This window comes from Pseudoliparis swirei, chromosome 18, assembly GCF_029220125.1.
Source record: "Pseudoliparis swirei isolate HS2019 ecotype Mariana Trench chromosome 18, NWPU_hadal_v1, whole genome shotgun sequence".
Classification (NCBI taxonomy): domain Eukaryota; kingdom Metazoa; phylum Chordata; class Actinopteri; order Perciformes; family Liparidae; genus Pseudoliparis; species Pseudoliparis swirei.
The window spans coordinates 9,085,891-9,101,878 of NC_079405.1; positions in this window are offsets into that span (position 1 = coordinate 9,085,891).

The following is a 15,988-nucleotide window of genomic DNA, read 5'->3' on the forward strand; positions in this document are numbered from 1 at the left end:
GATTATGGGGTCAGTGCCACTGGACGATAGTCGTTGAAGCAGGACGGAGTGGATTTCTTTGGCACAGGTATGATGGTGGTTACCTTGAAGCATGATGGAACAACAGCTTGTCTCAGAGAAGTATTAAAGACATCCGTGAAGACGACCTTAAGCTCCTCTGCGCAGTCTTCAGCACACGACCAGGGATGTTGTCTGGACCTGTTGCCTTGTGGGTGTTGATGGACGAGAGTCCTCTTCACGCTGGCAGCAGACAGGCACAGAACCTGATCGTGGGGAGGGGGCGGAGTCTTGTGTGGACGAGTGCTGTTCTGTGCTTCAAACCGGGCAACGAAGCTGTTGAGGTTGTTTAGCAGAGAGATGTTGCTGTCGCAGTTCTGTGGCGTGGGTTTATAGTCTGTGATGGTCTGAATGCCCCGCCACAGGCTGCGTGTGTCTCTGCTGTCTTTAAAGTGCCGGGTTATCTTTTTTGTTTAGGAATTTTTGCTTTCCTGATGCCGTGGGACAGGTTGGCTCGCTGTTTTCAGGTCCGTTTCGCCCCAGCTCTGAAGACCCTATTTCTAGTCCTCAGCAGCCGATGGACTTCTGTTAGCCACGGCTTCTGGTTAGCCAGTGGTGATGGTCTTTACATGGGTCACATCATCAATGCACTTGCTAATGTAAGAAGTAACAGTGTCTGTGTACTCCCAAATGTCTGTGTGGTCGTTGTATGTGGCTGCCTGTTGAAACATTCCCCAGTCTGTTGAGTCAAAGCAGTCTTGGAGGGAGGCCCCTCTGGCCACGCCTGTACCTGCTTCAGAACCGGTCTGGAGGCTTTCACCTGGGTCTGTATGCTGGCATTAGCATGACGGTGATGTGGTCAGAGCGACCTATGGGGACCTATGGGGAGGCCTTGTACGCCTTTGTGGGTTGTGTAGACCAGATCCAAAATGTTGTCTCCTCTTGTAGGAAATCAACATGCTGGTGTAGTTTGGGAAGGACAGTCTTAAGGTTTGCATGGTTGAAATCTCCAGCAAGATTGTGAAGCCGTCTGGGTGAGCCGTCTGTTGTTCGCTGATGGCCTGATACAGTTCACAAAGTGCCGCATTTCTATCACTGTTGTTGGAGGTCGGGGATGTAAACAGCGACTAGCAGAATCGCCGTGAATTCCTCGGCAGATAAAAGGACGGCACCTTACGATCATAAACTCCGCCAGTGGTGAGCAGTGTTTACATACCACGGCAGCGTCCCGCACCATGCGTCCCGGATGTAAACACATACCCGCCGCGAGTTTTCCCTCCATCAGCGAGGGCTCTGTCCGCCGGTAGCATGTTAGCTGCTCCAGTCTCACAGCAGAGTCGGGATGTTGTCGCTAGCCATGTTTCCGTGAAGATAAGCACACAGCAGTTCCTCACGTCTCGCTGCTCCGTCTGCAGCAGTCTAATGTGGTCCATTTTATTGTCCAAGGATCGCACATTAGCCATGATAATGGATGGTATGGCTGGACGAGTTGGCTAGCCCGCTGCAGCCTACGCTCAGCCGCTAGCCTCTGATACCTCCGCCTACCCTCTTCTGCTTCCTCTCACAACGCTTTGCGCCTCCTTTCTGGGGAGGAGTGGCAGTCGAGTCCGTGTGGTCGGTGTGGTCGTGAGCCGGCAGAATCCGTCGCTCGCGAGTGTTTCCGCTTGTTCAGCGTCCAGAGTGCCGTGTAGTTTGGTCCTGCCGATGGTTAACAGAACCTGGCGACTATATTTGGGTTCCGACGTAGACAGACGAGGCGAAGACGAACAATTTTTGGACGAACTTTTGCACAAACATTTAGAAACAGAACAAAACACCAAATGGTCAGGACAGAGAGGGGCCGCTGCGTCCGTGCGCGCCGCCATCAATATTGCGCCGCCATCAATCAATATTGCAGGGAGAGAGATTAACTAATGTAGAACTGAGTGTAAGCGGATTCACTGCTGCTGGAGGTAACTCGACCCATCAAGTCAAACTCAAAACAGATGAAACTAATAACTATAACTGTAGGTCGTGGTCACCAACCTTTTTGAGCCCAAGATCCCTGACATCCGCCTTCGTGACAGGCAAGATCTACCTATTGAGGCGTTGAGAGAAAACGACTGTCCAGACTGGATTTACAGCTTGAGGCTTTTTATTTGGCCTAATTCTAATTGAATGAAATCAAAACACTTTGGTCTTTCTGCATTTCCCCTGCGCCCCATCTGTAGTACCACTTCTCCCCCACTAGAGGGGCACGCCCCACCTGTAGGACCACTGTGGACTACATTCCCCTCTTTCGGGGCACATCTGATAACACAGCTGTGTATACAGGAGAACCCGTTGTCAGGCGTTCATTAAAATCAGGCGGAGATCTTTTCTGACGTCGATCTTCCAGTCAGGAAGAAAACATTTCAGAAGACACTTCAGAAAATGGTCGAGAATGAGGAACAATGTGTTTCAGAATTTATTTTCATTTTATTTTGGAGAGCGACTGGGAAAGTCTCTGAGATTGACCGGTCGATCGCGATCGACGGGTTGGCGAACCAATGATATAATATATCATATAATATATCATATAATAAGATTCATTACTCTTCCAAAGTGATTTAAAAAAAACTTTCTGGCTTAGTTTTCCCATTAATGCATTTCATTAATCGGGACTACAGAGGAACAATAGCTTCTTGGCTAACTCTGACACATTTACAGAAATGTTTTTTATGAATGTGCACTGTCCCTAAGTAAAAATTAAAAAAAATTCCCGCGGAATTGGGCTACTTTTGACTTGTTGCCGCGGGTTGAATTTTTTGTCCGCTGGTTCGGGTAGACCTATTTTGCATGCAAATTACATGAATATCTTTAAATAAAAATCCATATTTTAAATGAAATAATTTATTTATACCCAAATCCTATCAAACTGACTCCAGATCAGCACGTACACGCCGACACATCCGCGCAGTGCATTCGATCTCCGCGACCTTGTCCGTCACCATGGAAACATTGTCACGTGACATCTAAGCGCTTTGGTGCTAGTGACGTCACGGAGCCCCGAACCAGAGTCTGTAATAAGTAGAAGTGGTTTCCAGCAAAGCAGCAGGGATTTGTGAATCTCACAGGAGCGGTGGGCGATAGGCGGTTCAGAATCGCCTACACGGGAGGAGCGATTCATAGGCGAGTCTGATTATGTGTAGCGTGAGACATTCTTGCAGCTCTCTACGTTGTTGCAGTCACCAAAGTGGTTAGCTAGTAGCTAGCATTCACGGGAGAAAAAGGACAGACGACCAACGTCTCTTCAGTCCGGGAACTCAACCGGTGTTTTTATTCTGCGCAACAGCACCTCAACGGACACAGGTACACATGAACTTACAGCACAGAGCACTCAACATGACTTTGCTATTCAGGAATATACTCAACATTATGAATCTCCGACCTCCCCAACGGGGTGGGACGGTTTGGCGAGAATCACCTCGTGTGATTACTCCTACACCCCATCCCGGGGTGGGTTTGGTTCTGTGGGATTCACAAATGGGGCCCTTTTAACCCCTTAGTTTAGTTTAGTTTAGTTTAGTTTATTTCGATCAGCAAAATATACAACAATCAGAATTCAACAAAAGAAGAAAGTGGCTGACCGAAAGGGTCGAGGCTGAAGCTATCTAGCTTATAAGTGCCCTAACCTATGATTTCTCAAAACAACTTATTTCAAAGAACCATATATATATATATATTAGTGCTGTGACAAATAACGCGTTATGATTAAATTACAGGATTAATTAGTGAATTTTTTTTAACGCATTTAACGCATGTGCAGAATGAGCTTCCAATACGTCTGTTGTTGGTCGTCTCTCCAGCAGCATGTCATTCTGTCTCTACGTGTCGCGTTAACACGACTCCGATCTCCGTCTCGCGCGCGCCGCAGAGAGCTCCGGCGCCTGACGAAAAAAAGTCACTTTCGCCCCCCCCCCATCATGAAGGAGTTATGCTTAGGACACCAACATGGTTAGCAGCGGTACTGGACATGGATTTTAAAAGCAGTGTATATGGTTTGGCACGGGCATATTTTGAGTTCTGATATTGGGCTGGTTTTAATTGGCCATTGGGCTGGTTTTGTCACACAGACCTGGCAACCCTGTCCGCGGCGCTCACGAGCCCCCCCTCCTCTCCCTCCCCCCGCCAGACCAGAGCGTTGAGTGGTTCAGGAGGAGTTGAGGTTATCTAGCATTTGTTTGCTGGCTAGTTAAACCGACACGGCCCCAGAACCAGGAAGCTCATCTTGGGCTCGAATAGTGTTTCGATTAGAATAGAATAGAATAGAAAAGAATACATTAGAATAGAAAATAGAATAATAGATTAGATTAGAATATATTAGAATAGAAAATAGAATAATAGATTAGATTAGAATATATTAGAATAGAAAATAGAATAATAGATTAGAATATATTAGAATAGAAAATAGAATAATAGATTAGATTAGAATATATTAGAATAGAAAATAGAATAATATATTAGAATAGATTAGATTACTGATACCATAAGTATTATAAGTAATACCAAAAGTCATCCTATAAGTAATACCATTAGTAATACCATAAGTAATACTATAAATTATACGAGCAGTAATACCATTAGTAATACCATGAGTAATACCATTAGTAAGACCATAAGTAATACTATAAGTAATACTTTAACTAATGAACTAATACTTTAAGTAATACCATTAGAGGTGGATGGCGAACTCCAAAGCAGCGCAGAGGTCTTATATGCTCCTCCCCCTCTAAGGGGCCGGAGGGGTTTGAGTCGCCTGCTCGCAGACCAGAGCGTTGAGTGGTTCAGGAGGAGTTGAGGTTATCTAGCATTTGTTTGCTGGCTAGTTAAACCGACACGGCCCCAGAACCAGGAAGCTCATCTTGGGCGGCTCGAATAGTGTTTCGATTAGAATAGAATAGAATAGAAAATAGAATAATACATTAGAATAGAATAGAAAAATAGAATATATTAGAATAGAAAATAGAATAATAGATTAGATTAGAATATATTAGAATAGAATAATAGATTAGATTAGAATATATTAGAATAGAAAATAGAATAATAGATTAGATTAGAATATATTAGAATAGAAAATAGAATAATAGATTAGAATAGATTATATTACTTATACCATAAGTATTATAAGTAATACCAAAAGTCATCCTATAAGTAATACCATTAGTAATACCATAAGTAATACTATAAGTTATACGATAAGTAATACCATTAGTAATACCATGAGTAATACTATAAGTAATACCATTAGTAATAACATTAGTAATACCATGAGTAATACTATAAGTAATACCATTAGTAAGACCATAAGTAATACTTTAACTAATAAACTAATACTTTAAGTAATACCATTAGAGGTGGATGGCGAACTCCAAAGCAGCGCAGAGGTCTTATATGCTCCTCCTCCCCCTCTAAGGGGCCGGAGGGGTTTGAGTCGCCTGCTCGCAGACCAGAGCGTTGAGTGGTTCAGGAGGAGTTGAGGTTATCTAGCATTTGTTTGCTGGCTAGTTAAACCGACACGGCCCCAGAACCAGGAAGCTCATCTTGGGCAGCTCGAATAGTGTTTCGATTAGAATAGAATAGAATAGAAAAGAATACATTAGAATAGAATAGAAAATAGAATATATTAGAATAGAAAATAGAATAATAGATTAGATTAGAATATATTAGAATAGAATAATAGATTAGATTAGAATATATTAGAATAGAAAATAGAATAATAGATTAGATTAGAATATATTAGAATAGAAAATAGAATAATAGATTAGAATAGATTATATTACTTATACCATAAGTATTATAAGTAATACCAAAAGTCATCCTATAAGTAATACCATTAGTAATACCATAAGTAATACTATAAGTTATACGATAAGTAATACCATTAGTAATACCATGAGTAATACTATAAGTTATACGATAAGTAATACCATTAGTAATACCATTAGTAATAACATTAGTAATACCATGAGTAATACTATAAGTAATACCATTAGTAAGACCATAAGTAATACTATAAGTAATACTTTAACTAATAAACTAATACTTTAAGTAATACCATTAGAGGTGGATGGCGAACTCCAAAGCAGCGCAGAGGTCTTATATGCTCCTCCTCCCCCTCTAAGGGGCCGGAGGGGTTTGAGTCGCCTGCTCGCAGACCAGAGCGTTGAGTGGTTCAGGAGGAGTTGAGGTTATCTAGCATTTGTTTGCTGGCTAGTTAAACCGACACGGCCCCAGAACCAGGAAGCTCATCTTGGGCGGCTCGAATAGTGTTTCGATTAGAATAGAATAGAAAAGAATACATTAGAATAGAATAGAATAATAGATTAGATTAGAATATATTAGAATAGAAAATAGAATAATAGATTAGATTAGAATATATTAGAATAGAATAATAGATTAGATTAGAATATATTAGAATAGAAAATAGAATAATAGATTAGATTAGAATATATTAGAATAGAATAATAGATTAGAATAGATTAGATTACTTATACCATAAGTATTATAAGTAATACCAAAAGTCATCCTATAAGTAATACTATAAGTAATACCATTAGTAATACCATAAGTAATACGATAAGTAATACCATTAGTAATACCATTAGTAATAACATTAGTAATACCATGAGTAATACTATAAGTAATACCATTAGTAAGACCATAAGTAATACTATAAGTAATACTATAAGTAATAAACTAATACTTTAAGTAATACCATTAGAGGTGGATGGCGAACTCCAAAGCAGCGCAGAGGTCTTATATGCTCCTCCTCCCCCTCTAAGGGGCCGGAGGGGTTTGAGTCGCCTGCTCGCAGACCAGAGCGTTGAGTGGTTCAGGAGGAGTTGAGGTTATCTAGCATTTGTTAGCTGGCTAGTTAAACCGACACGGCCCCAGAACCAGGAAGCTCATCTTGGGCGGCTCGAATAGTGTTTCGATTAGAATAGAAAAGAATACATTAGAATAGAATAGAAAATAGAATAATAGATTAGATTAGAATATATTAGAATAGAAAATAGAATAATAGATTAGATTAGAATATATTAGAATAGAAAATAGAATAATAGATTAGATTAGAATATATTAGAATAGAAAATAGAATATTAGATTAGATTAGAATATATTAGAATAGAAAATAGAATAATAGATTAGATTACTTATACCATAAGTATTATAAGTAATACTAAAAGTCATCCTATAAGTAATACTATAAGTAATACTATAAGTAATACCATTAGTAATACCATAAGTAATACTATAAGTTATACGATAAGTAATACCATTAGTAATAACATTAGTAATACCATGAGTAATACTATAAGTAATACCATGAGTAAGACCATAAGTAATACTATAAGTAATACTATAACTAATAAACTAATACTTTAAGTAATACCATTAGAGGTGGATGGCGAACTCCAAAGCAGCGCAGAGGTCTTATATGCTCCTCCTCCCCCTCTAAGGGGCCGGAGGGGTTTGAGTCGCCTGCTCGCAGACCAGAGCGTTGAGTGGTTCAGGAGGAGTTGAGGTTATCTAGCATTTGTTTGCTGGCTAGTTAAACCGACACGGCCCCAGAACCAGGAAGCTCATCTTGGGCGGCTCGAATAGTGTTTCGATTAGAATAGAATAGAATAGAAAAGAATACATTAGAATAGAAAATAGAATAATAGATTAGATTAGAATATATTAGAATAGAAAATAGAATAATAGATTAGATTAGAATATATTAGAATAGAAAATAGAATAATAGATTAGAATATATTAGAATAGAAAATAGAATAATAGATTAGATTAGAATATATTAGAATAGAAAATAGAATAATAGATTAGAATAGATTAGATTACTGATACCATAAGTATTATAAGTAATACCAAAAGTCATCCTATAAGTAATACCATTAGTAATACCATAAGTAATACTATAAGTTATACGAGTAGTAATACCATTAGTAATAACATTAGTAATACCATGAGTAATACCATTAGTAAGACCATAAGTAATACTATAAGTAATACTTTAACTAATGAACTAATACTTTAAGTAATACCATTAGAGGTGGATGGCGAACTCCAAAGCAGCGCAGAGGTCTTATATGCTCCTCCTCCCCCTCTAAGGGGCCGGAGGGGTTTGAGTCGCCTGCTCGCAGACCAGAGCGTTGAGTGGTTCAGGAGGAGTTGAGGTTATCTAGCATTTGTTTGCTGGCTAGTTAAACCGACACGGCCCCAGAACCAGGAAGCTCATCTTGGGCGGCTCGAATAGTGTTTCGATTAGAATAGAATAGAATAGAAAAGAATACATTAGAATAGAATAGAAAATAGAATATATTAGAATAGAAAATAGAATAATAGATTAGATTAGAATATATTAGAATAGAATAATAGATTAGATTAGAATATATTAGAATAGAAAATAGAATAATAGATTAGATTAGAATATATTAGAATAGAAAATAGAATAATAGATTAGAATAGATTAGATTACTTATACCATAAGTATTATAAGTAATACCAAAAGTCATCCTATAAGTAATACCATTAGTAATACCATAAGTAATACTATAAGTTATACGATAAGTAATACCATTAGTAATACCATGAGTAATACTATAAGTTATACGATAAGTAATACCATTAGTAATAACATTAGTAATACCATGAGTAATACTATAAGTAATACCATTAGTAAGACCATAAGTAATACTTTAACTAATAAACTAATACTTTAAGTAATACCATTAGAGGTGGATGGCGAACTCCAAAGCAGCGCAGGGGTCTTATATGCTCCTCCTCCCCCTCTAAGGGGCCGGAGGGGTTTGAGTCGCCTGCTCGCAGACCAGAGCGTTGAGTGGTTCAGGAGGAGTTGAGGTTATCTAGCATTTGTTTGCTGGCTAGTTAAACCGACACGGCCCCAGAACCAGGAAGCTCATCTTGGGCGGCTCGAATAGTGTTTCGATTAGAATAGAATAGAATAGAAAAGAATACATTAGAATAGAATAGAATAATAGATTAGATTAGAATATATTAGAATAGAAAATAGAATAATAGATTAGATTAGAATATATTAGAATAGAAAATAGAATATTAGATTAGAATATATTAGAATAGAATAATAGATTAGATTAGAATATATTAGAATAGAAAATAGAATAATAGATTAGAATAGATTAGATTACTTATACCATAAGTATTATAAGTAATACCAAAAGTCATCCTATAAGTAATACTATAAGTAATACCATTAGTAATACCATAAGTAATACTATAAGTTATACGATAAGTAATACCATTAGTAATACCATGAGTAATACCATTAGTAAGACCATAAGTAATACTATAAGTAATACTTTAACTAATGAACTAATACTTTAAGTAATACCATTAGAGGTGGATGGCGAACTCCAAAGCAGCGCAGAGGTCTTATATGCTCCTCCTCCCCCTCTAAGGGGCCGGAGGGGTTTGAGTCGCCTGCTCGCAGACCAGAGCGTTGAGTGGTTCAGGAGGAGTTGAGGTTATCTAGCATTTGTTTGCTGGCTAGTTAAACCGACACGGCCCCAGAACCAGGAAGCTCATCTTGGGCAGCTCGAATAGTGTTTCGATTAGAATAGAATAGAATAGAAAAGAATACATTAGAATAGAATAGAAAAATAGAATATATTAGAATAGAAAATAGAATAATAGATTAGATTAGAATATATTAGAATAGAATAATAGATTAGATTAGAATATATTAGAATAGAAAATAGAATAATAGATTAGATTAGAATATATTAGAATAGAAAATAGAATAATAGATTAGAATAGATTAGATTACTTATACCATAAGTATTATAAGTAATACCAAAAGTCATCCTATAAGTAATACCATTAGTAATACCATAAGTAATACTATAAGTTATACGATAAGTAATACCATTAGTAATACCATTAGTAATAACATTAGTAATACCATGAGTAATACTATAAGTAATACCATTAGTAAGACCATAAGTAATACTATAAGTAATACTATAACTAATAAACTAATACTTTAAGTAATACCATTAGAGGTGGATGGCGAACTCCAAAGCAGCGCAGAGGTCTTATATGCTCCTCCTCCCCCTCTAAGGGGCCGGAGGGGTTTGAGTCGCCTGCTCGCAGACCAGAGCGTTGAGTGGTTCAGGAGGAGTTGAGGTTATCTAGCATTTGTTTGCTGGCTAGTTAAACCGACACGGCCCCAGAACCAGGAAGCTCATCTTGGGCGGCTCGAATAGTGTTTCGATTAGAATAGAATAGAATAGAAAAGAATACATTAGAATAGAATAGAATATTAGATTAGAATATATTAGAATAGAAAATAGAATATTAGATTAGAATATATTAGAATAGAAAATAGAATAATAGATTAGATTAGAATATATTAGAATAGAAAATAGAATCATAGATTAGATTAGAATATATTAGAACAGAAAATATTAGATTAGAATAGATTAGATTACTTATACCATAAGTATTATAAGTAATACCAAAAGTCATCCTATAAGTAATACTATAAGTAATACCATTAGTAATACCATAAGTAATAATATAAGTTATACGATAAGTAATACCATTAGAAATACCATTAGTAATAACATTAGTAATACCATGAGTAATACTATAAGTAATACCATTAGTAAGACCATAAGTAATACTATAAGTAATAAACTAATACTTTAAGTAATACCATTAGAGGTGGATGGCGAACTCCAAAGCAGCGCAGAGGTCTTATATGCTCCTCCTCCCCCTCTAAGGGGCCGGAGGGGTTTGAGTCGCCTGCTCGCAGACCAGAGCGTTGAGTGGTTCAGGAGGAGTTGAGGTTATCTAGCATTTGTTTGCTGGCTAGTTAAACCGACACGGCCCCAGAACCAGGAAGCTCATCTGGGGCTCGAATAGTGTTTCGATTAGAATAGAATAGAATAGAAAAGAATACATTAGAATAGAAAATAGAATAATAGATTAGATTAGAATATATTAGAATAGAAAATAGAATAATAGATTAGATTAGAATATATTAGAATAGAAAATAGAATAATAGATTAGAATATATTAGAATAGAAAATAGAATAATAGATTAGATTAGAATATATTAGAATAGAAAATAGAATAATAGATTAGAATAGATTAGATTACTGATACCATAAGTATTATAAGTAATACCAAAAGTCATCCTATAAGTAATACCATTAGTAATACCATAAGTAATACTATAAATTATACGAGCAGTAATACCATTAGTAATACCATTAGTAATAACATAAGTAATACCATTAGTAATACCATTAGTAATACCATTAGTAATAACATTAGTAATACCATGAGTAATACCATTAGTAAGACCATAAGTAATACTATAAGTAATACTTTAACTAATGAACTAATACTTTAAGTAATACCATTAGAGGTGGATGGCGAACTCCAAAGCAGCGCAGAGGTCTTATATGCTCCTCCTCCCCCTCTAAGGGGCCGGAGGGGTTTGAGTCGCCTGCTCGCAGACCAGAGCGTTGAGTGGTTCAGGAGGAGTTGAGGTTATCTAGCATTTGTTTGCTGGCTAGTTAAACCGACACGGCCCCAGAACCAGGAAGCTCATCTTGGGCGGCTCGAATAGTGTTTCGATTAGAATAGAATAGAATAGAAAAGAATACATTAGAATAGAATAGAATAATAGATTAGATTAGAATATATTAGAATAGAAAATAGAATAATAGATTAGATTAGAATATATTAGAATAGAATAATAGATTAGATTAGAATATATTAGAATAGAAAATAGAATAATAGATTAGATTAGAATATATTAGAATAGAATAATAGATTAGAATAGATTAGATTACTTATACCATAAGTATTATAAGTAATACCAAAAGTCATCCTATAAGTAATACTATAAGTAATACCATTAGTAATACCATAAGTAATACGATAAGTAATACCATTAGTAATACCATTAGTAATAACATTAGTAATACCATGAGTAATACTATAAGTAATACCATTAGTAAGACCATAAGTAATACGATAAGTAATACTATAAGTAATAAACTAATACTTTAAGTAATACCATTAGAGGTGGATGGCGAACTCCAAAGCAGCGCAGAGGTCTTATATGCTCCTCCTCCCCCTCTAAGGGGCCGGAGGGGTTTGAGTCGCCTGCTCGCAGACCAGAGCGTTGAGTGGTTCAGGAGGAGTTGAGGTTATCTAGCATTTGTTTGCTGGCTAGTTAAACCGACACGGCCCCAGAACCAGGAAGCTCATCTTGGGTGGCTCGAATAGTGTTTCGATTAGAATAGAAAAGAATACATTAGAATAGAATAGAAAATAGAATAATAGATTAGATTAGAATATATTAGAATAGAAAATAGAATAATAGATTAGATTAGAATATATTAGAATAGAAAATAGAATAATAGATTAGAATAGATTAGATTACTTATACCATAAGTATTATAAGTAATACCAAAAGTCATCCTATAAGTAATACCATTAGTAATACCATAAGTAATACTATAAGTAATACCATTAGTAATACCATTAGTAATAACATGAGTAATACCATGAGTAATACTATAAGTAATAACATTAGTAATACCAAAAGTCATCCTATAAGTAATACCATTAGTAATACCATAAGTAATACTATAAGTTATACGATAAGTAATACCATTAGTAATACCATGAGTAATACTATAAGTTATACGATAAGTAATACCATTAGTAATACCATTAGTAATAACATTAGTAATACCATGAGTAATACTATAAGTAATACCATTAGTAAGACCATAAGTAATACTTTAACTAATAAACTAATACTTTAAGTAATACCATTAGAGGTGGATGGCGAACTCCAAAGCAGCGCAGAGGTCTTATATGCTCCTCCTCCCCCTCTAAGGGGCCGGAGGGGTTTGAGTCGCCTGCTCGCAGACCAGAGCGTTGAGTGGTTCAGGAGGAGTTGAGGTTATCTAGCATTTGTTTGCTGGCTAGTTAAACCGACACGGCCCCAGAACCAGGAAGCTCATCTTGGGCGGCTCGAATAGTGTTTCGATTAGAATAGAATAGAATAGAAAAGAATACATTAGAATAGAATAGAAAAATAGAATATATTAGAATAGAAAATAGAATAATAGATTAGATTAGAATATATTAGAATAGAAAATAGAATAATAGATTAGATTAGAATAGAAAATAGAATATTAGATTAGAAAATAGAATAATAGATTAGATTAGAATATATTAGAATAGAAAATAGAATAATAGATTAGAATAGATTAGATTACTTATACCATAAGTATTATAAGTAAAACCAAAAGTCATTCTATAAGTAATACCATTAGTAATACCATAAGTAATACTATAAATTATACGATAAGTAATACCATTAGTAATACCATTAGTAATACCATGAGTAATACTATAAGTAATACCATTAGTAAGACCATAAGTAATACTATAAGTAATACTATAACTAATAAACTAATACTTTAAGTAATACCATTAGAGGTGGATGGCGAACTCCAAAGCAGCGCAGAGGTCTTATATGCTCCTCCTCCCCCTCTAAGGGGCCGGAGGGGTTTGAGTCGCCTGCTCGCAGACCAGAGCGTTGAGTGGTTCAGGAGGAGTTGAGGTTATCTAGCATTTGTTTGCTGGCTAGTTAAACCGACACGGCCCCAGAACCAGGAAGCTCATCTTGGGCGGCTCGAATAGTGTTTCGATTAGAATAGAATAGAATAGAAAAGAATACATTAGAATAGAATAGAATAATAGATTAGATTAGAATATATTAGAATAGAAAATAGAATAATAGATTAGATTAGAATATATTAGAATAGAAAATAGAATAATAGATTAGATTAGAATATATTAGAATAGAAAATAGAATATTAGATTAGAATAGATTAGATTACTTATACCATAAGTATTATAAGTAATACCAAAAGTCATCCTATAAGTAATACCATTAGTAATACCATAAGTAATACTATAAGTTATACGATAAGTAATACCATTAGTAATAACATTAGTAATACCATGAGTAATACTATAAGTAATACCATTAGTAAGACCATAAGTAATACTATAAGGAATACTATAAGTAATACTATAACTAATAAACTAATACTTTAAGTAATACCATTAGAGGTGGATGGCGAACTCCAAAGCAGCGCAGAGGTCTTATATGCTCCTCCTCCCCCTCTAAGGGGCCGGAGGGGTTTGAGTCGCCTGCTCGCAGACCAGAGCGTTGAGTGGTTCAGGAGGAGTTGAGGTTATCTAGCATTTGTTTGCTGGCTAGTTAAACCGACACGGCCCCAGAACCAGGAAGCTCATCTTGGGCGGCTCGAATAGTGTTTCGATTAGAATAGAATAGAATAGAAAAGAATACATTAGAATAGAATAGAAAATAGAATAATAGATTAGATTAGAATATATTAGAATAGAATAATAGATTAGATTAGAAAATAGAATAATAGATTAGATTAGAATATATTATAATAGAAAATAGAATATTAGATTAGAATATATTAGAATAGAAAATAGAAAAATAGATTAGAATAGATTAGATTACTTATACCATAAGTATTATAAGTAATACTAAAAGTCATCCTATAAGTAATACTATAAGTAAAACTATAAGTAATACCATAAGTAATACTATAACTAATAAACTAATACTTTAAGTAATACCATTAGAGGTGGATGGCGAACTCCAAAGCAGCGCAGAGGTCTTATATGCTCCTCCTCCCCCTCTAAGGGGCCGGAGGGGTTTGAGTCGCCTGCTCGCAGACCAGAGCGTTGAGTGGTTCAGGAGGAGTTGAGGTTATCTAGCATTTGTTTGCTGGCTAGTTAAACCGACACGGCCCCAGAACCAGGAAGCTCATCTTGGGCGGCTCGAATAGTGTTTCGATTAGAATAGAATAGAATAGAAAAGAATACATTAGAATAGAATAATAGATTAGATTAGAATATATTAGAATAGAAAATAGAATATTAGATTAGAATAGAAAATAGAATAATAGATTAGAATATTAGATTAGAATAGAATAATAGATTAGATTAGAATATATTAGAATAGAATAATAGATTAGATTACTTATACCATAAGTATTATAAGTAATACCAAAAGTCATCCTATAAGTAATACTATAAGTAAAACTATAAGTAATACCATTAGTAATACCATAAGTAATACTATAAGTTATACGATAAGTAATACCATTAGTAATAACATTAGTAATACCATGAGTAATACTATAAGTAATACCATGAGTAAGACCATAAGTAATACTATAAGTAATACTATAACTAATAAACTAATACTTTAAGTAATACCATTAGAGGTGGATGGCGAACTCCAAAGCAGCGCAGAGGTCTTATATGCTCCTCCTCCCCCTCTAAGGGGCCGGAGGGGTTTGAGTCGCCTGCTCGCAGACCAGAGCGTTGAGTGGTTCAGGAGGAGTTGAGGTTATCTAGCATTTGTTTGCTGGCTAGTTAAACCGACACGGCCCCAGAACCTGTAAGAGGTTATTTTTCAGTGGAATCCAAGAGGTATTAGCCAGGAGCCTAAAGGATGTATTAAAGAAGAAAGAAAAAAATCAAGTTGCACTTGCATTTAAGGAATTTGATTGGAGGCTACATTAGAGCTTGTGATAAAAGGTTATGTCTTATATTATAATACATTATACATCTAATAATTAAGAGAATGGGACGGGAGTTTGATGGGTGCATTTAGACATATTGACTTCACGGAAAAAGTTGAGGGGTGTATATTTCAGTGGGGTGTTTAAAAAAATTATTTACAAGAAAAAAGAAAACTCGGACTGGAGAGCATCAACAAAAGACACACAGAAAAAGACAGTGATAAGCCGATTGTCTGGTCGGGAGTAAATGGGAAAGCATTGCATTAAGGACCATCTTTAATCCAAAAGAAGAAAATCAGTTTATTTTGAATATACAAACTGTT